The sequence below is a fragment of the Oncorhynchus mykiss genome, chromosome 19, assembly GCF_057628025.1.
Source record: "Oncorhynchus mykiss isolate SJ-2025 chromosome 19, ASM5762802v1, whole genome shotgun sequence".
Classification (NCBI taxonomy): domain Eukaryota; kingdom Metazoa; phylum Chordata; class Actinopteri; order Salmoniformes; family Salmonidae; genus Oncorhynchus; species Oncorhynchus mykiss.
The window spans coordinates 39,241,232-39,262,027 of NC_143040.1; the positions used below are offsets into that span (position 1 = coordinate 39,241,232).

The window sequence follows — 20,796 nt, forward strand, 5'->3', positions numbered from 1 at the left end:
AAGCTCTGTCAGGTTGGATGGGGAGCGTTGCTGCACAGCTATTTTCAGGTCTCTCCAGAGATGATAGATTGGGTTCAAGTCCCGGCTCTGGCTGGGCCACTCAAGGACATTCAGAGACTTGTCCTGAAGCCACTCCTGCATTACCTTGGCTGTGTGTTTAGGGTCATTGTCCTATTAGAAGGTGTCTAATGTCCTGTGCGCTCTGGAGTAGGTTTTCATCAAGGATCTCTCTGTACTTTGCTCTGTTAATCTTTGCCTCGATATTGACTAGTCTCCCAGTCCCTGCCGCTGAAAAACATCCCCACAGCATGATTGATTCTGCCACCACCATGCTTCACCATAGGGATGGTGCCAGGTTTCCTCCAAATGTTTACTGTTTTTTTATTGCATTACCTTCCTATTGTTCACCTAATACCTTTTTTGCACTATTGGTTAGAGCCTGTAAGTTAGCATTTCACACCTGATGTATTCAGCGCACGTGACAAATGAACTGATTAATAAATAAACTTGATTTTGATTTGAAATGTGACGCTTGGCATTCAGGCCAAAGAGTTCAATCTTGGTTTCATTGGACCAGATAATCTTGTTTCTCATAGTCTGAGAGTCTTTAGGTGCCTTTTGTTAAACTCCAAGTGGGCTGTCATGTGTCTTTTACTGAAGAGTGGCTTCCATCTGGCCACTACCATAAAGGCCTGATTGGTGGATTGCTGCAGAGATGGTTGTAATTCTGGAAGGTTCTCCCATCTCCACAGAGAACCTCTAGAGCTCTGTCAGAGTGACCATTGGGTTCTTGGTCACCTCCCTGACCAAGGCCTTTCTCCCCCGATTGCTCAGTTTGGCCGGGTGGCCTGCTCTAGGAAGAGTCTTGGTGGTTCCAAACTTCTTCCATTCAAGAATGATGGAGGCCACTGTGTTCTTGGGGACCTTCAATGTTACAGAAATGTTTTGGTACCCTTCCCCAGATCTGTGCCTTCACAAAATCTGGGGAAGTCACAAAGTCTCGGAGGTCTAAGGACAATTCCTTTGACCTCATGGCTTGGTTTTTGCTCTGACATGCACTTTCAACTGTGGGACCTTATACAGGTGTGTGCCTTTCCAAATCATGTCCAATCAATTGAATGTACCACAGGTGGACTCCAATCAAGTTGTAGAAACATCTCAAGGATGATCAATCGAAACAGGATGCACCTGAGCTCAATTTCAAGTCTCACAGCAAAGGGTCTGAATACTTATGTAAATAATGTATTTTAGTTTATTTTATACATTTGCTCAAATTTCTAAAAACCTGTTTTCACTTTGGCATCATGGGGATGTGTAGGACTAGTGTGCAGGATTATTTAAAACAAATACATTTTAATGTAATGTAATGTAATAAATTGTGGAAAAAGTCAAGTGGTCTGAATAATTTCTGAAGGCACTGTATGTGCATGTGATTCCCAAGAGCCTGGTAAGGTTTCTATGTTAAGGTAGCCAATACGTGGTTCTGATATTGTGGCTACTAAATGTGTGTGAAAAATATATATGGGAACATTGTTTCAAATGATTGAACCAATATCATTTCTTGATTTACAGGGAAGTTACTTAATTGCTTGTAATCCAATTTAATACATTTGGATAGGTACTTCTAAATTATACACTATATTAGGCCCAGGCTTTGGAAGTTTGGTTTTCCTTGATATGGCTACTATAATGTGATTACTGCATCCGATGGATTTGGATACTGCTGTCAAGCACATTTCTGCAGAATTAGTAAAGATGTGATCAATACATGTTGATGATTTCATGTGTGTGCTGTTTGTAACTACCCTGGTAGGTTGACTGATAACCTAAACCAGGTTGCGGGCACTAGTTACAATTTGAAGCTTTTCCTGAGTGGGTAGCCGGATGAAAGCCAGTCAATATTTAAAATAAAAAAATATATACCTCTCTGTTGATATCACATACATTATCAAGCATTTCACACATGCTATCCAGATTCTGACTGTTTGTACTTTGGTGGTCTATAGCAGCTTCCCACCAGAATGGGCTTCAGGTGAGGCAGAATAACCTGTAGCCATATAACTTGTATTTAACATGAGATCCTCTCTTAGCTTTACAGGAATGTGGTTCTGAATATAAAACGGCCACACCTCCACCTTTGGCATTTCTGCATTTTCTCTAGACCTTATAACCATGTATTACTACCACTGTATCAAAGGTATTATCTAAGTGAGTTTCAGACATTGTCAGAATATGAATGTCATCTGTTATTAGCAAATTATTGATATAATTAACCTTGTTTCTTAAGCTACTTTAATAACATGGGCTATTTTTAGTACTTTTCTGGGATGCTTGATTGTTTTTATTGCTTTACTGGGAAGCTTAGCATGCTCAGGTTATTTATGTTAGTGCAGGGTGCGCTGCACACAGTGGACTTCCTGCTAGAACACACCACCTCAATGCTAACAGTATAACTCTGGTTCATAGGCACATGATTACTGTATACGATAGCTGTAGGATCAGCAAAGGCATTCAGGGCAGTAAGAGGGACATACATTACTTACATTGTGTCTTCCTGGGCCCCTGGGATAATGTACATTTGCTGAAGCATTACGAGAATTCAGCAACAACAATGGTAGAGATTAAATGAGCTGGGCTTGCTGCATTGAAACAATGGCTTTTCAATTACCCTTATATTGCCATGAAAGGATCTAGGGTGGATCCCATCCTCCTTATACTATGAGCTTTGTTTCCAGAAGGTATCAAACTTGTCAATAAATGTTACAACCACAGAGCTGCAATAGTCTCGTAGCCAGTTATGGAGGGATAAAAGTCTGCTGAACCATACAATGCCATGATTTAAGGAGGGCAGAGGGACAGATGTTATTGTGCGTTTGTTAGTGACCCAATCAGTTCTTTAAAAATCCATCTTCAGCTGCCCTTCATAATGTCATTGAATCCTACATGAAATATGATACTCAATTTCCCAATGCTGGTTTAAAATGTTTCAGAGCAGCTTATTGATGTCCTGTACTCGTGCTCCTGGATAGCACAACGTTTTTGCTCCAGGGATTGAGACGTTGTGCCCCGTCAGATCCAGAGAGAGGGAAAGGAGCCGAACTCGTGACATGGACTGTTCCCTTATTATTCACCAGGCTCCTGAATACACTGCTATTACAATATGATACATCCATGATCTATGGACCTACCAAGTCCCAATATCCACTGTTCATTAGAAACATATAATTGGGTTTTTATAAAAGCCATTACATCTGGCTAAGAATATGTTTCGTAGAATGTGGCGGCCATGTATGCATCCCAAATGGCACCCTATTCACTATATAGTGCACTACTTTTGACCAGAGCTATGGGCACTATATAGGGACTAGGGTGCAATTTGGGACGCAGCCCTTTGTTATTTTCCTGTCAGCATATTGGTGATTTTCATCTCCATTTGATTTCACCTCATACTACAGTAATTACGGTAAGATTATTCCTCCTTCATTATACAAAAGGATCAAGCTAAATCATCCTGTGGGACATTTAAACAGATTTGTATGTGCAAAATCTCAAAAGTGAATGGTGTAATTACAGACAGAGAAATAAAAGGGACAGTTTTATGGGCTATTTCCTTGACGAGAGAGATTATGTTATTTCAAATGTTCTGAACGGCCTGGACGATGACCTGCAGGTGGATAGTTTACTACAGCAGACGTCGAGGACAGATACTGCGTACGGTTCAGTGGTCCGTGAAGGAAATGGAGGAAGAGTAATGTCTTTGATGTCACTTACCAGACAATAGTTTATTTGAGTAAGACACAGGTTCAGTTCCTTTTCACCAGGCCAAGGGACATAATCCGCCCTACTTTTGCTGATTTATGATCAGATGTCAAAAAAACTTCACCACACAGATCCCATGTTCACTTACATATGCAGGATTTCTCTCCTAAATAATTAGTTGGGATCCAGGATTGTGAGAGTAGCTGGCAATGTGTGTGTGTGTGTGTGTGTGTGTGTGTGTGTGTGTGTGTGTGTGTGTGTGTGTGTGTGTGTGTGTGTGTGTGTGTGTGTGTGTGTGTGTGTGTGTGTGTGTGTGTGTGTGTCAGTGTGTGAGTGTGTGAGTGTTTGTGTGTGTTTCAATGAATCTGTCTGTGTGTGCCTGCATAAGTTTGTACCCACTGTGTGTGTGTGTGTGTGTGTGTATAGGTGTGAAATTAGTAATGACCCAGGGGAGTGAGCCGTGGGGCCTCAGCTGCGGGGGGCAGAGTGACAGTCACATCTGGGACAGGTGCCTAGGCGCTGCGAACCATGTCAGTGTGTGTATGTGTGTGTGTGAAGCCCATGCACTGTGAATGGTGTCAGCTAGCTGAGACTACTGTAGCACTGCTACTGAGACTACTGTAGCACTGCTACTGAGCCCAACACAGGCAACACACACACAGAAGTGTAAGTGTAAGGATGGGTGTAAGGATGAGAAGTGGATTCAATTGAACTAAATTTAGGCATCCGACCCCAAAACTATTAAACCTACACAGAAAGATGGCATCTGTATCTGAGCTCGCTTGTATTTACTCTGCCCTCATCCTCCACGATGATAATGCCACCGTCACAGAGGACAAGGCTGCCAATGTGACCATTGAGCCTTTCTGGCCCAGTCTGTTCTCCAAGGCTCTGGCCAGGGTGGACATTGGCAGCCTGATCTGCAACATAGGTGCCGGTGGTGGAACTGCCCCGGCTGCTGTTGGAGGCGCCGCCCCTGCAGCAGACGCACCAGTCAAGGAGGAGAAAAAGGAAGAATCCGAGGAGAGTTCCAATGATGACATGGGCTTCGGTCTTTTCGACTAAACCAGTTTTTTGTAACTAATAAAATCAAAGAAACAGAAATGGCAACAACAACAAAAAAGGATGAGAAGTGGATGTTCATCATTGATTATAATGCCTGACCTGTGCCTATAATTTCATGTCTGTTACGTGAACTAATTGAGATGGTGGATTAAAGTCATGTTTATGTCACTCCTGTATACTGCCTCTGTCTGGTCTTATCTTTCATATGTTGACATTCTACTCTCTGAACCCTCTAAATGGCATGTTACAGAAGTTAGCATTCACCCCATTATTTTCTTTATTCGTATTTGTTTGCTCAAATTGGCCAATCTTCCATCCTGACACACACTGACCAGACCACTGGCAATGTGTTTCACCCACTTGGGTGATAAACTTTAATAATGTAAGAGCCCGGACTTGGTAAATATGATTTGGAGATTGTATGATAATGGCTCCCTCTCTGTAGATAGTGGAATACATTTTGCATCCAATGAATCAAAGTTCAGCAAAATCAGTTTAAGATTTACAATGTAGTAGGTACTGTTAGTGGAGGCTGGTGGGAGGAACTAGAATGGATAAAATGGAACAGTATCAAACACATTCCAGCCATTACAATGAGCCCGTCCTCCTATAGCTCCTCCCACCAGTCTCCACTGGTGCCAATATGGTGGATAGTTAGTGGAACTTTGTCAATATTGTTGCCCTGGTAGATCTCTCTTGTAAAATCGGTCTTCTGACTTCAAAGGGACTTCCTGGTTAAATAAAGTATTCAATTTCCATTTGGGTGTGTTTGTCACCCCCTGCTGGCGGTTTTCTATGAGTAGTTTCTCCCTTTTGTGACCTTGACCTTACCTGTCACATGACCTCAGTAAACAGGAAGTTTATTTCTCTAATGGAGGATGATGTTTGATTCTGCATACAGTCATGACCAAGCATTCATCTGGAGACAGGGTTGGTCAGTGTGAGCTAGCTAGAAAAAAGACGGCGAGGTTGTTGTAGGCACATTATTGGGGACATGAGCAGAACTCCTGAAAGGGAAAATGGAGTTCCTAGAGAAAGCAAGTACAAGATGGGTGTCAGGGATGGAGTGACAGTATTATCATAAGGAGATGTGTACTTGGAAAACGGAGGAGGAAGGGAGGGAAAAAGAGAGGGAGAAGAGGTCTAAGAGAGTGAGGGAAGAAGGTGAGCTTGAGTCAGATAAAAATGGTGGAAAAAAGGGAGATGGTTTGTCAAAGAAGAATGGTAGAAAGTGTAAGCAGAGGGAACTGAAGACAGGAGAAATGGAAGTAAGTAAGGGTGAAGTATCGGAGGTGGTAGGAGCGGTTAAGTTATCGGAGACCGAGGTATGCACCGAGGATCAGGATGAAGAAGAGTGTGACAGTAGGAGTGAAGTTATATCCTTCCTGTTTGGCCCTGTCCGGGGGTGTCCTCGGAGTGGGCCACAGTGTCTCCTGACCCCTCCTGTCTCAGCCTCCAGTATTTATGCTGCAGTAGTTTATGTGTCGGGGGGCTAGGGTCAGTTTGTTATATCTGGAGTACTTCTCCTGTCCTATTTGGTGTCCTGTGTGAATCTAAGTGTGCGTTCTCTAATTCTCTCCTTCTCTCTTTCTCTCTCTCGGAGGACCTGAGCCATGCCCCAGGACTACCTGACATGATGACTCCTTGCTGTCCCCAGTCCACCTGGCTGTGCTGCTGCTCCAGTTTCAACTGTTCTGCCTTATTATTCAACCATGCTGGTCATTTATGAACATTTGAACATCTTGGCCATGTTCTGTTATAATCTCCACCCGGCACAGCCAGAAGAGGACTGGCCATCCCACATTTTTTTTTTATCTTTATTTAAAGTCAGTCAGTCAGTTAAGCAAGTCAGTTAAGAACAAATTCTTATTTACAATGACGGCCTAGGAACAGTGGGTTAACTGCCTGTTCAGGGGCAGAACGACAGATTTGTACCTTGTCAGCTCGGGGGTTTGAACTTGCAACCTTCCGGTTACTAGTCCAACGCTCTAACCACTAGGCTACCCTGCCGCCCCAGAAACATATGCTCTCTCTAATTCTCTCTTTCTTTCTCTCTCTCGGAGGACCTGAGCCCTAGGACTATGCCCCAGGACTACCTGACATGATGACTCCTTGCTGTCCCCAGTCCACCTGACTGTGCTGCTGCTCCAGTTTCAACTATTCTGCCTTATTATTATTCGACCATGCTGGTCATTTATGAACATTTGAACATCTTGACCATGTTTTGTTATAATCTCCACCCGGCACAGCCAGAAGAGGACTGGCCACCCCACATAGCCTGGTTCCTCTCTAGGTTTCTTCCTAGGTTTTGGCCTTTCTAGGGAGTTTTTCCTAGCCACCGTGCTTCTACACCTGCATTGCTTGCTGTTTGGGGTTTTAGGCTGGGTTTCTGTACAGCACTTTGAGATATCAGCTGATGTACGAAGGGCTATATAAATACATTTGATTTGATTTTGAAGTTTAAGGAAAAAGTGGACTCTTGCCTTTTGGCTGATCCATTTGTGGTTTCACAGTGTGTGAAGAAATCAGTTGTGGAATCGTTGAGGGTAACAAGAAGTGGTCTAGTGATAATTGTTTGTGTTTCTGTTGGTCAGAGGAAAAATGCACTCGAAGTAAAACGAATGGGGGCAAGAAAAGTGAATTGTTTCGTTCGCAAGAAAAGGGCACCAATGAAAGGAGTGATAACTGTGGTAGCAGTAGATATAAACGTTGACCAGCTGTGGGGGAAAAGATTCCCGGTGTATGTGATGCTCGTCGTTTGATGTGACACAGACAGGGTGGCGAGAGTGGGGAAACAGAAGAGTCATTGTCTGTTCATTTGAGTTTTGAAGTTGTCTTTGCTTGACAAAGTGAAGTTAGGATATATAAGTTATCCTGTACGAGCGTATGTGCCGAAAACACAGAGATGTTACAGGTGTCAAGCTTATGGGCAGTGTGAAGGAGGGAGGGTCCAAGGTGTGAGAAATGTGCAGAAGGGCATGAGACAAAGGAATGTGTAGTATTGGGGAAAGTAATGGAATGTGTTAATTGTAGGGGTGCCCATGGAGCTGGGGATCAGAAATGTCCCGTGTGAGAGAGGCAGGTTGTGGTTTTCCGGGTTAGAGTAGCGGAGAAGTCGTCATATGCTGAGGCAGTGAAGAAAGTAGACGAAGATGGGTTAAGGGGGAGGAGTGGTGAGAGTAGTAGAGATTTACCAGTACAGAGGGATAGGCCAAAAAGTGAAATAAGTTTCAACAAGATTGGATTTTTAGCATTTATAGCAACGATTATCAATTGTACTGTAGGGGTGGAATGGAAGTCTTAGAAAATTGAGGTTGTGGTGGCAGCTGCAAAGAGGTATTTGTCTGTGCGAGACTTGACAGCAGAAGAGTTACAAGTGGTGATGTCCCATCCTTTCAGGGTGATGGCATGAGGTAGGAATAAATACATTTAATTAGCGGAGTAGGGTGGTGTTCATTTTATATACAGTAATTTTGAAATGAGTGAGTATAGTGTTAGATGTCAGGGTATTTATTTAGTAAGTTTTTCTTTTTCATGTAATGTATAAGGGAGTTATACTCCAGTCTAGTGGGTGGCGGTAATGCAACAAATTGGATGCCAACCGCCGTTAAACCTCATAGAAGAAGATTCTGCATACAGTACCTTTATAATCTCCATCAATCTGCAAGCTTCTTATGCCTTTGATAGCATTGTTGGTATCTAATATTATTTTACTTACCTGATGCTGTGGGTGGTTATTTTAGTGCATTTTGATACAAAACTTGATAACTTTGTAAAGATTAATGTCAGGATGAAACATGCTAGCTAGCTATGGCACCAAACACCACGCTAGCTTTGTATAAAAAATGAATTGGATACTTAATCTGATTCATTGGCTATCTAGCTGTAACTCTGTTAGATCTTTACTAGACTATTTCATGTTTCTCAGAACAAGCGTATATATTGTTTTTAAGGCAATTTGAGCGATTTAAAAACATGAGAACAAATGGATATCCTGCCTCCAGAGTCTCGATGAGGGCGAGGTGTTACGCTGCCTGTGGAATTATACTCAGCTACCCTATGTATAAGAAAGACAGAACAGGTACAGTATGTTTGGTAACAATATGGTGGACAGTTAGTGGAATTCTTTTGTCGCTCATAAAGCTGAAGGGTCGATTACAATGAACAGGCAAAACTTATGCTCCTGCAGGTTAATGCTGAGTTTCTTAAAATGCTACTGATGTCCCAAATAAAATATAAAAATATCAGGAGACCGTATTGGAAACCGTAAGGCTAATGAATAAAAAAAATACTTAGAGTATAACAATATAGAAGTAGTAGGCCTATATTTTGTTCAAATGTTTCCAGCATGAAGGAAGTTAAGAGGTAGTTTCGGGGGCCAAAGTGAACTAGCGTTAGTGTAATGACTGGAAGTCTATGGGCATCTACCAGCATGCATTCTAGCAGATACCCATGGATTTCCAGTCATTGCGCTAATGCTATTTAGCAATTGCTCTAGCGTTAGTTAGCAATGAATGAATGAACAAATGAATAATAAGAATAGGCTACACCACCAGTAGTTTTCCATTCATACAAGGTGTTGTGTGAATTGCAACAGTAGATTTTCCATGGTAAACGAGGAAATACTTTACTTCAGTTGTACGGAATTATTGTCAAATACATAAATCACCCTTTGTCTACCAAAAAAAAGCAGGATAAATTGGCTCAGATGATAATGCCTACCAGATTGCGAAGTATTCTTGAAAAATGTTGGCAGCAATCAGGACTTAATGATAACATTGACATCTTCTTTAAGGAGTGGCAAATCAGTGGGTCAGCTGAACGGGTGATTTTACTGCATATTGATGGTTTAACGAGATATAATCTTGTGTTAGTACGCTGGCCAATGTTCGTTGTAATAGGCCTGAAGAGATTATCTGGAGGGCAAAAACAGAAGTATACTGTACATTTTAATGAGAGAATGTACATTCTATGTGTTGAATTCAGTTGAATACACGCACTGTAACATGTGCAGTAATTGAGACAGAACTAATTACTTCCACGGAGGGAGGATATCTTTAGCATTTCACCTCTGAAATTCTCAAATTAAGTTAAAAAAAACAAAAACTTTCTCAGGGGTTTGTGATTTGATAAGAGCTCTGAGAAAATGTACAAACAATTATCAGTCTAACGAGGCAGAGCTTGTCTCTGGAGCCGCACATTAGCATAATTAGTCTTGGATGTAGGAACATGGCTTCCTTCTCTGCACTTTAGAGAAAAGAGACAAACAGTAAACCTTGAAGATCTTTGGGAATGATTACAGCATGGATGAAGCAATGTCTTCAACGTGGCTGTGAATACTAATGCTGTAGATGGCATTACATATGACCATATTCAATGCAATACCAACTCTGATGAGAGGGCTTGGGTTAGGGCTAGTGTTGTGGTATCACACATGGTTGGTTGTTCATAGATTAAGTGTTTAATGACATTGCCAAAGTCTTTCAACTTTACTGTTGAGTGAAGTTCAGATTTTTGTGTATATTTAAATGTTGAGTGAAGTTCAGATTTTATCTTCTCAGAGCAGAAGTAGGCTCTCATGAAGACAGACAATGAATAGACAGTTGGTCCTCTAACTCTCTCTCTCTTCCTCTCCCTCCCTCAATTCAATTCCAATTCAATTTAAGGGACATTTATTAGCATGGGAACCATATGTTTACATTGCCAAAGCAAGTGAAATAGATAATAAACAAAAGTGAAATAAACTTTCTCAATATCAAGGCTATGTTCCTTGAGTCTGAACATAGTCAAAGATTTCCTTAATTTTGGGTCAGTCACAGTGGTCAGGTATTCTGCATGAGTCTCAATTTGGTGTTTGTCCCATTTTGTGAATTCTTGGTTGGTGAGTGGACCCCAGACCACACAACCATAAAGAGTACAGTAATGGGTTTTTATAAATGATTCAAGTATTTTTAGCCAGATCCTAATTGGTATGTCAAATTTTATGTTCCTTAGAAGGCCCTTCTTGCCTTGTCTCTCAGATCGTTCACAACTTTGTGGAAGTTACCTGTGGCGCTGATGTTTAGGTCAAGGTATGTATAGTTTTTTGTGTACTCTAGGTCAATTGTGTCCAAATTTGTATTTGTGGTCCTGGCAACTGGACCTTTTTTGGAACACCATTATTTTTTATCTTACTGAGATTTACTGTCAGGGCCCAGGTCTGTGCAGAAGATCTAGGTGCTGCTGTAGCCCCTCCTTGGTTGGGGACAGAAGCACCAGATCATCAGCAAACAGTAGACATTTGACTTCAGATTCTAGTAGGGTGAGGCCAGGTGCTGCAGACTGTTCTAGTGCCCTCGCCAATTCATTGATATATATGTTGAAGTGGGTGGGGCTTAAGCTTCATCCCTGTCTCACCCCCCAGACCTATGGAAAAATAAATTGACAAATTTAACCGTACACTTGTTGTTTGTGTACATGGATTTTAAATGTCATATGTTTTCCCCCCAACATCACTTTCCATACATTTTTATAGCAGACCCTCGTACCAAATTGAGTATAATATTTTTTTTAATTAACAAAGCATGAGAAGACTTTGCCTTTGTTTTTGTGTGTTTGTTTGTCAATTAGGTTGTGCAGCATGAATACGTGGTCTGTTGTACGGTAATTTGGTAAAAAGCCAATTTGACATTTGCTCAGTACATTGTTTTCGCTGAGGAAATGTACACGTCTGCTGTTAATGATAATGCAGAGGATTTAAGTTTACACCTTCACTATTACACTGAAACCTTTTGTCCAGGAAATTGTCTAGAAGTTATTTAATTAATTGTTGCCTAATAGTTTTTTGGGTAGATTTACACTATTTTCCTTCTCTCTCTCACCGTCTCTCACCTACTTTTATCAATGACCTTGTTTCCAAATCAATGAGGAATATCAAAGCAGGTCTTACTGTCTGAACATTCCAGATTGAGGTTGTTGCACTGTCAAGAGTAATCAGCCACACAGAAAAATACTCAAGTGAGACATTGATCTAAAAATGACCCAAGCTCACATTATAAAAAATTATCCAACAACGTTCTCACATCATAGTGTGGAAGAAAGAGTAGGCTATACATTCATTGAGGATATATTTTCCAGTATTTTTACAACATTTCCCAAAAGTGTTTTTGGTTGAGATGAAACGTCAGTGCTGTACTGTAGCTCAAACCTGAGCCTCTTTGGTCCCTGGTCATAATCTACAGGCCTGGAGGTCCAGTCTCTCTCCAGACGTTCATGTGTGAAATGTACTTGCTTCATTGAAGCTTATCCACTTTTAACCAAGTCCCAGTTGAAAGATCTGAATCTCTATGAGAGGGGAACAAGAGGACTCCAGCTTTCCTCCTCTCTCATTTCCTTCTCTCATCTTTCCTCTCTCCATTCACTTCTCACTTTTATACATTGGGAATTCTAACTAATGCTTCTCATTTGAAATGTTTCCTCAAAGCAAAGCACACACCTTCTGAACTTCAGCGGACAGTTTTGTGTGTGTGTGTGTGGGGGGGAAATGTACTGTCCATCTTTCCTCCCTCCCTCATTCCCTCACACTTCACTGATCACACACTTCACCGATCCTCCAGGCTCACTTTCCACGAATAACAAACTACCTCCTTCAAATCATATATATATATATCCTAACACACACACACACACACACACACACACACACACACACACACACACACACACACACACACACACACACACACACACACACACACACACACACACACACACACACACACACACACACACACACACACACACACGGGCGGGCACACATAAATGGTGCTCCAGTACTAACCACTATAGTGTGCCTTTGGAAAGTATTCAGACTATTTCCACATTTTGTTAAATTACTGCCTAATTCTAAAATGGATAAAAATAAAAAAATCCTGAGCAATCTACATACAATACTCTATAACGACAAAGCAAAAACGTTTTTTTTGATACTGTTACACATTTACAAAACACAACCCAGATACTTTATTTACATAAGTATTCAGACCTTTTGCTATGAGACTCGAAATTGAGCTCAGGTGCATTCTGTTTCCATTGATCATCCTTGAGATGTTTCTACAACTTGATTGGAGTTCATCTGTGGTGAATTCAATTGATTGGACATGATTTGCAAAGGCACACACCTGTCTATATAAGATCCCACAGTTGAAAGTGCATGTCAGAGCAAAAACAAAACCATGAGGTCAAAGGAATTGTCTGTAGAGCTCCGAGACAGGATTTTGTCGATGCACAGATTTGGGGAAGGGTACCAAAATAATTCTGTAGCATTTAAGGTCCCCAAAAACACAGTGGCCTCCTACTCTTCCTAGAGCTGGCCAAACTGAGCAATTGGGGGAGAAGGGCCTTGGTCAGGGAGGTGACCAAGAACCTGATGGTCACTCTAACAAAGCTCTAGAGGTTCTCTGTGGGGATGGGAGAATGTTCCAGAAGGACAACCTTCTCTGCAGCAATCCACCAATCAGGCCTTTATGGTAGAGTGGCCAAATGGAAGCCACTCCTCAGTAAAAGACACATGACAGCCCACTTGGAGTTTGACAAAAGGCACCTAAAAACTCTCAGACTATGAGTATCAAGATTCTTTGGTCTGATGAAACCAAGACTGAACCTTTGGCCTGAATGCAATGTGTCACATCTGGAGGAAACCTGGCACTATCCCTACGGTGAAGCAACGGTGGTGGCAGCATCATGTTGTGGGGATGTTTTCAGTGGCAGGGACTGGGAGACTAGTCAGGATCAAGGGAAAGATGAACGGAACAAAATACAGAGAGATCCTTGATGAAAACCTACTCCAGCGTGCTCATGACCTCAGACTGCAGCAAAGGTTTACCTTCCAACAGGACAACGACCCTAAGAATACAGTCAAGACAACACAGGAGTGGCTTTGGGACAAGTCTCTCAATGTCCTTTAGTGGCCCAGCCAGAGCCTGGACTTGAACCGGATCGAACATTATTATAAAAAAAATGTTTAACCTTTATTTAACTAGGCAAGTCAGTTAAGAACAGATTCTTCTTTACAATAACGGCCTACCCCGGCCAAACCCGGACGATGCTGGGCCAATTGTGCACCGCCCAATGGGACTCGCAATCATGGCCGGTTGTGATACAGCCTGGAATCAAACCAGGGTCTGTAGTGACGCCTCTAGCACTGAGACGCAGTGCCTTAGACAATTGTGCCTCTCGGGAGCCCCAACATCTATGGAGAAACCTGAACATTTTCAAAAACCTGCTTTTGCTTTGTCATTATCTGGTATTGTGTGTCGATTACTGAGGATTTTTTTTGTTTAATCAATTAGAAAATAAGGCTGTAATGTAACATACTTTCCGAATGCACTGTACTTCAATCTGAATTCAGTGATTATACATTAATAACGTATTGCTGTGCCGTGGTTGAAAATTTGGATTCATCAGGCAGACTCAACCCAGCAGAAATTAAGATGCCCTTCATCTTACAGGAGGACATAAAAACATTACGCCCGAACCCGAACTGCCATGGTGTGTGAATTAAGGTACTCTGGATGCATTTCAAATGGTGCCCTATTCCCTATACACTGCACTGCTTTTTGGCCCACTCTATGGGCCCATATCAAAAGTAGTGCACTTCATAGGGAATAGGGTGCCATTTGGGCCAGGACTTCTCCTCTCTCTGCAGAGCAGGGTAGGCAGGCTTAACGGAGCATTAGAAAGTCATTATTACAGCTGCGTATGATTGATCCTCATAGAGAGACCTGGCGGTACAACTTAACAATTAACCCAGCAGCTATTAAACACTGGCGCTAGCTACGGCAGAGCAGACTATAAATCACTCTGTTTTACACCTCTGGGTTTCAGATAAGAGAGGACTTTATTACTGTAGCATATTGAATCAATAAAAAATTAAGCAAGAAAAAAAAAGTTTGCTTCTAGTCCAGATGGTTGGGCTGTGGTTGTGTTTTATTGATCTACTGTACTTTGGGTTGTTCTTGCTGACACATGGATTGCGTCCAAAATGGCACCCTATACCCTTTGTAGTGCACTACTTTTGACCAGGGCTCTGGTCACAAGTGCACTATATGGGGAATATGGTGCCATTTGGGATGCAAACAAGGACGTGTTTTGCATGTTTTCTTGCATCCAAGTAGACACTTTAGCAAATATGGTTTTTACAGATGTTGTTAAATAAACAGTTAAGTAATTCTTGCTCCTTTGATGTCATTCTGACAGTGGTGGTTGAACATCCTACTTTCAAGTGATGAGCAATAAGCAACCATATTTTGTTAAGTATCTCCTTTATTTTACAGTATTTGGGGTGAGGAAAGCAAATGTAAACAGTAAGGCCATCTTTGTTTGCTTTAAGCTTTGGCTTGAGAAAAGGGTTTGCATTGGCTTTACTCTGAAACCTAACCTAGACTAACTGTACAAATGGGGATTTGGTTAAACGCTTTTTGTGGACTCAATTACATCCCACTGCTGCCTCTGAGAGAGCACCACATTAATTCAAAATCACATTGCATTTCTGACAATACCATCAACTGGATATGTGGTGGAAAAATAAGAAAGCCATATTCGTATTACTGGTCATTTTCTGTTATATCGATATGGCTTTGTAGGATCAGTTTATCACTGTAGGTAGGTTGATACTGCTCACTTACACTGTATTATGCTTTCAAAAATAATGAGTACATGTAACAATTTCTGTATATATCTTGGTATAAACACTTTAGAGGATTCCACTGCAACAGGAATAAAACACGTGAAATACATGCTTTCAAAAAGAATGTGTGCATAAAACAATTCCAGCATATATCTTGGTATTATCACTTCAGCATGAAGATTCCATTGTAACAGGAATACAACTCACGTGAAATACATTGCCAAAGTTTGGTACTGTAAGTATGCATTATGGTAACTGTGTAACTGTGACCACCACTTTGTCCGTCACATATTAAAGAGTTCACTTCATCACGAGTCTCCCTTCATTCTTAGATTCTATGACTGTTTCTAGGCTTTCAATTCCACTCATTACACACACTGATGAAAAAGGAATTTCTGATTTGTCACTCATTCTAAAACAGAGGATGAGTCTGAAGGGGGGAATGGGTACAATGAATGAACTTGGTTGACTCCCCTCTCCTCTCCTCTGAACGGTACCTATAGGGCTGACAGAACCACTCTGCGCACCACTGTGCAGAATCACAAATAATTGCCTCTCTGCTCTTCGTATTAAAGAGGCCATCGGGACTCATCTGAGGCAGAGGAATTCAATTCTTCTTTTGTAATGTGATTTCATTCAGCCAGCTGGACCACAGCCAGATAATATTTAATGCCCTTTTATTTTCCTCAGCGCTAGGCGCTAGCTCTCTTTGGCCCAAGGACTCAGCGCACCGCAGATTGCTGCTCATGTCCCATCATCGCCATACTGAAACAGACAAAACGTTTGAGAATGGCAATGTTTGAGAATGGCTATGTCATATCTCTGTGCAGGGAAAGATAATGATCCTTTGTGCTGCGGGAGCTGTTAATTGGCTAAATATCCAAGGATTAAACACCACTCTCACTCTCTACTGTCAGGCTATTTTACTTTCAGGATAAAACTATTAAGACTATTCATCTCCAGTAATCAGGGATGTAAGGAGGAAACGAGATTCATGGCATGACTGAGATTGTACAAGATTAGATACAGTGATCCCGATGATTACCTAAATGTACCAACTTGTCACTGTCATTTAGATTTGTGAAATTTGTCAGTTGAAAGGTGTTTTTGTACTGATTCACTTTATTGTTGAGTCTAATCTTAAAATAAACATACCTGTTACTGTGGAAATAAGATTTAGCAAATCTGTTTAAGAGTGCTGAAAGAGAAATGACAAACAGGATCAGGACTGTGTTTACGAGTCTCGAACTTTGGACCTTGTATACTGCTGCTGCAATATACCATTCTATTTATCAACCTACTTGTTGAATGTGGTGACTCAGTGGCCTCGTTGTTGTTTTGACCATTACGATACTTGTTGTTGGCTGTTGTTCATTTGGTTACTCCCTGTCTGACCTTCGCATCAAAGTTCACTGTATTTTGAACGGAAACTCTCTAAAGCGTATAGTATTACCGTGCAAAACAACAATACACATCAGTGTTGTGCTAAAGCTGGCATAATTAACCACGTGCAATCCTCTGAAGCACAATTCATCCACACAGCTTTTGGCAAATTATAAAACATTTTACCATGGAATTTGCCACCGAGATTGTATTTTCTTCTCATTAACTAATGTGGCTGACGAGACACCAATGGCTGTCAATGCACTTCAACTTAATGAATCTTCATAATGTCACCTACGGCGAGAGAGAGCTGGGGGTTGAGGAGAATACACTCAATTACCAACACATTTACTCATTAAAGCCGTAGCGGAAGGAAAACAGATGAGGATGCGTGTATCAGCATCAGTGTTGGATATGCTGTGTGCATATACATGCTTTCGGTGATGGTCGATATATTTCTCATCTCATCTGCGTGGTTAGGTTTTATAAGAAGGAACATTATGTTCAGGCGTCAACAGGGGGCAGTACGGACAAATGCAGGATGAGAAAAAACAAATAATTTTCAGAGGGACAGAGAGAGAGAAATATACAATGTATTTGCTGTACTTAAGCTCAAAGAAAACCCACAGAAATTTCCCTCTGATCTTGAACTAAACGATACAGTGAGGTATGCTATTTTCTGCCTGGAGGATATAGTCTATAGACAAATGAACTGCTGTGGAGAAGGACAAGGCAGTGCAGTGTAGTGCCAACCTTTCAACAGCAGGCCAGTCTACAGAGCCAGACCAGACCACTGTTCTGTACGTCCCAAGACAACAACAATGATCTCCTCAAATCTAGTAGATTATTTCTCACTCACTCACTCACTCACTCACTCAGCTTTCCACCTAAAAGCTGCACAGAGATGTCTGTACAACGAGGGGATGTGCTGGAGAGACACTGCTTGGAATGATCTGAGGAGGGCACGGGACCTTGGGTACAATCTGGAGCAGGTTCATGTGTCAGCCATTACATCGTTCTGTCGCACTGTGCTTTGGGCATGGAAAAAAGACCAGGAGCATGGATAATGGAGGAGCCACTGTTTCACAACCCACTTATCTGGACCAAAGTGCTGTCCTCTTCCAGCTTGCGGCTCAGGCTTGTGAGAGTGGGGTTCAGTAAGTTGGGTGACCTGCAAGAAAAGGCAAGGTGGAAAAAGGCCAGCGACATGACAGAGGCTTCCTCCATAAAAAAAAAAAAAACACCAGGCTGCTGCAGCAGGTGGTGGAGGGTGTTCGTGCTGCACTACTGAGCACATTCCGAGAGCTGCTGGGCTGTAGGCGGAGACTGGACCGTCTAACCACGAATGACACTGACCTACCTCCTTTCACCATTGCTGCCGCTGCAGGGGAACACCAGGAGTGTGAGGGAATGATCTTATCGTTCAAGACTCCAGAGCTGGGGGCTTTTTGCACAGCCAGCAAAAGGGCTCTCTGTATGCAGTGGCTCAGAAAGACCAACTGCATGTTGGTCTGAGATGATGTTGCCGCTCTTTGTATAAGGGGTGGCAGGTAGCCTAGTGGTTAGAGCGTTGGAACTGAAGGTTGCTGGATCGAATCCCCTAGCTGACAAGGTAAGAATCTAAATCTGTTCCGCCCCTGAATAAGGCAGTAACCCACTGTTCCCCGGTAGGCTGTCATTGTAAATGAGAATTTGTTTGTAACTGACTTGCCTAGTTAAATAAAGGTACATAAAAAAATAAGCCTCCCATAGAGGAGTGTGCTGCTGATTTACAATGGAGGATTATTCAAAGTGCTATCGCCACGAACAGATACGTGTCACACCTTGATCCATCAGTGGGGAGGAGACAGTGCTGTGTGGGTGGTGTACAGGCCTAGGGTGGGGGCTGACTCTGGACCTATATGTAGCCAACAGGTGGAGGGACTGCCTAGTAAAACATAACAATGTGGAAGAGCAGGAAACATGAGACGCGGGGTATAAGGACCCCAGAGCAGTGCTGCCGAAGTGGGCTCGGCTCACACTGGAGCATGCATAAGAGGGACTGGTGAACCATCTGTAGGGGTGTGGGGCGTCAGGGGGATTCTATGTAGAGTGGATGAGGAGGGGGGTTTGGTTCTAAATATCTGTTAAAATGAAGTAAAGTTTATGCTTTTAATGATGAAGCTATTGGGCCAATAAAAATTACCCTCCCCCCATCTTATTTATTTATATAATCAGGGCTGACAACTAGGCAGGCATGTAGGAGAAACATTTTATGTGCAAATGGAGGGGATTATATTTTCATTCTACCAAACGCCACTCCAACTGCCATTATCATATCCCCTATATCCTCTGTAGAGGGGGAATTAGACTGTATCAGTAAGCGAGCGGTGATGCAATTTGAGAGGGATGACATGCAATGTAGTCGTGTGACAAAGTGCTCGTCACATCTCCCTCTCCGCCACAGGATTGATCTTGGCACTTTGATCTGTGGGACAAATTGAGATGATTAAGACATGATGTACATTTGACACCTGCGGATGAATGGAGCATGTTTTTGGCAAAGTGTCAGAGGCCTTTCTGTAGCCAAGCATGTGTCTCAAATAGAACCATATTTCCTATATAGTGCACTACTTCTGATAGCATGTATGTCAAGAGAGAGAGAGCAAGAGAGAGGAGAGAAAAATATGGTATTATGTTATTCTTTTATTTCACGGTTATGGTATATCAATTCCACGGTAACCAAATTTTGCTTTGACTCACTTTGTTCACTTTAAAATGTATGCCAAACAGAAACCATTGCTTTCAAAGTTTAATAAACCATAGAGCTCTATGCACATTGACTACTTTTAACAATTTCCACTGAGAAATGTACATAAACCAATTTAGTGGAAGAACTAGAACGAAATTATGGTAAATCTCCCTCAGGTTTTAATGTGACCACATTCTCCAAAAAATGTTGTTTAAATATCTGCTCCAAATTGAGATTCAAAGATCTCTGCAGAAAGAATGGAGTGTCAGTTTTGACATGGTAACCTTGATTTTGAAAACATTTTGGTTATTTAACTATACTAAGTGAAGCGTATTTACACCTTTGAATGTCATTCTCTTCATGCTTCACAAGTTTGGACATCACAGCGCAGCACAGCAGAGCATAGTAGACAGTGCAGTACAGTATAGTTCAGTATAGTGCAGGACAATATACTATACTGTACTCTACTGTACTGTACTTTTCTTTAAATGTATTGTACAGTACTGCTGTGTTGTATTGGACTGTACTCTACTGTGCTTTACTCACTGTAATGCATTGTACTGTACTGTATTGTCTTGTAATCTACTGTGTCCTACTCACTCGACTGTACTCAGTACTTTCCTGTATTGTACTGTACTCTACTGTGTTCTACTCACTGTACTGTACTGTGCTATCCAAAGGCCAGGGTGAACTGACCAAATTGAAACTATTTTTCAACTTGCATGGACATCCGGTGTTGGTCGGTGCTCAGTGGGCGAGGATGCTGGTTAAAGTAAATGGAAAGAGTGGGGGCTGGGAAATGAAGTAGGTAGGTGTCATTAAGAGCCAATTTGGTAACAGAATTACGAGTTTTAATCACGTAACAATTAATATCAATAAAATCACGATAACGAATTGGTAGCTCTACCACTACTTGTTACTTCTGTGAAATTTCATTATCTTCCCTCCTCATGAGGGAGATAGATTTTTGGGTATTTAGGTTACAGAATTACAAGGCACAAGGCAATATTTCCTAAACGTACAGAAGGTAAACAATTTCTCCAAAACTTAACATCCAGTGCATTCGGAAAGTATTCAGACCCCTTCACTTTTTCCACATTTTGTTACGTTACAGCCTTATTCTAAAATGGATTATATATTTTTTGGTTTCCTCATCAATCTTCACACAATACCCCATAATGACAAAGCAAAA

General features: G+C 41.7%; 1 pseudogene; it reads left to right on the forward strand.

Annotated features, from left to right (window-relative positions):
- The first annotated feature begins 4,476 nt into the window (after nucleotides 1–4,476).
- Nucleotides 4,477–4,824, forward strand: LOC110498569 (large ribosomal subunit protein P1 pseudogene; annotated as a pseudogene).
- Nucleotides 4,825–20,796: the final 15,972 nt, after the last annotated feature.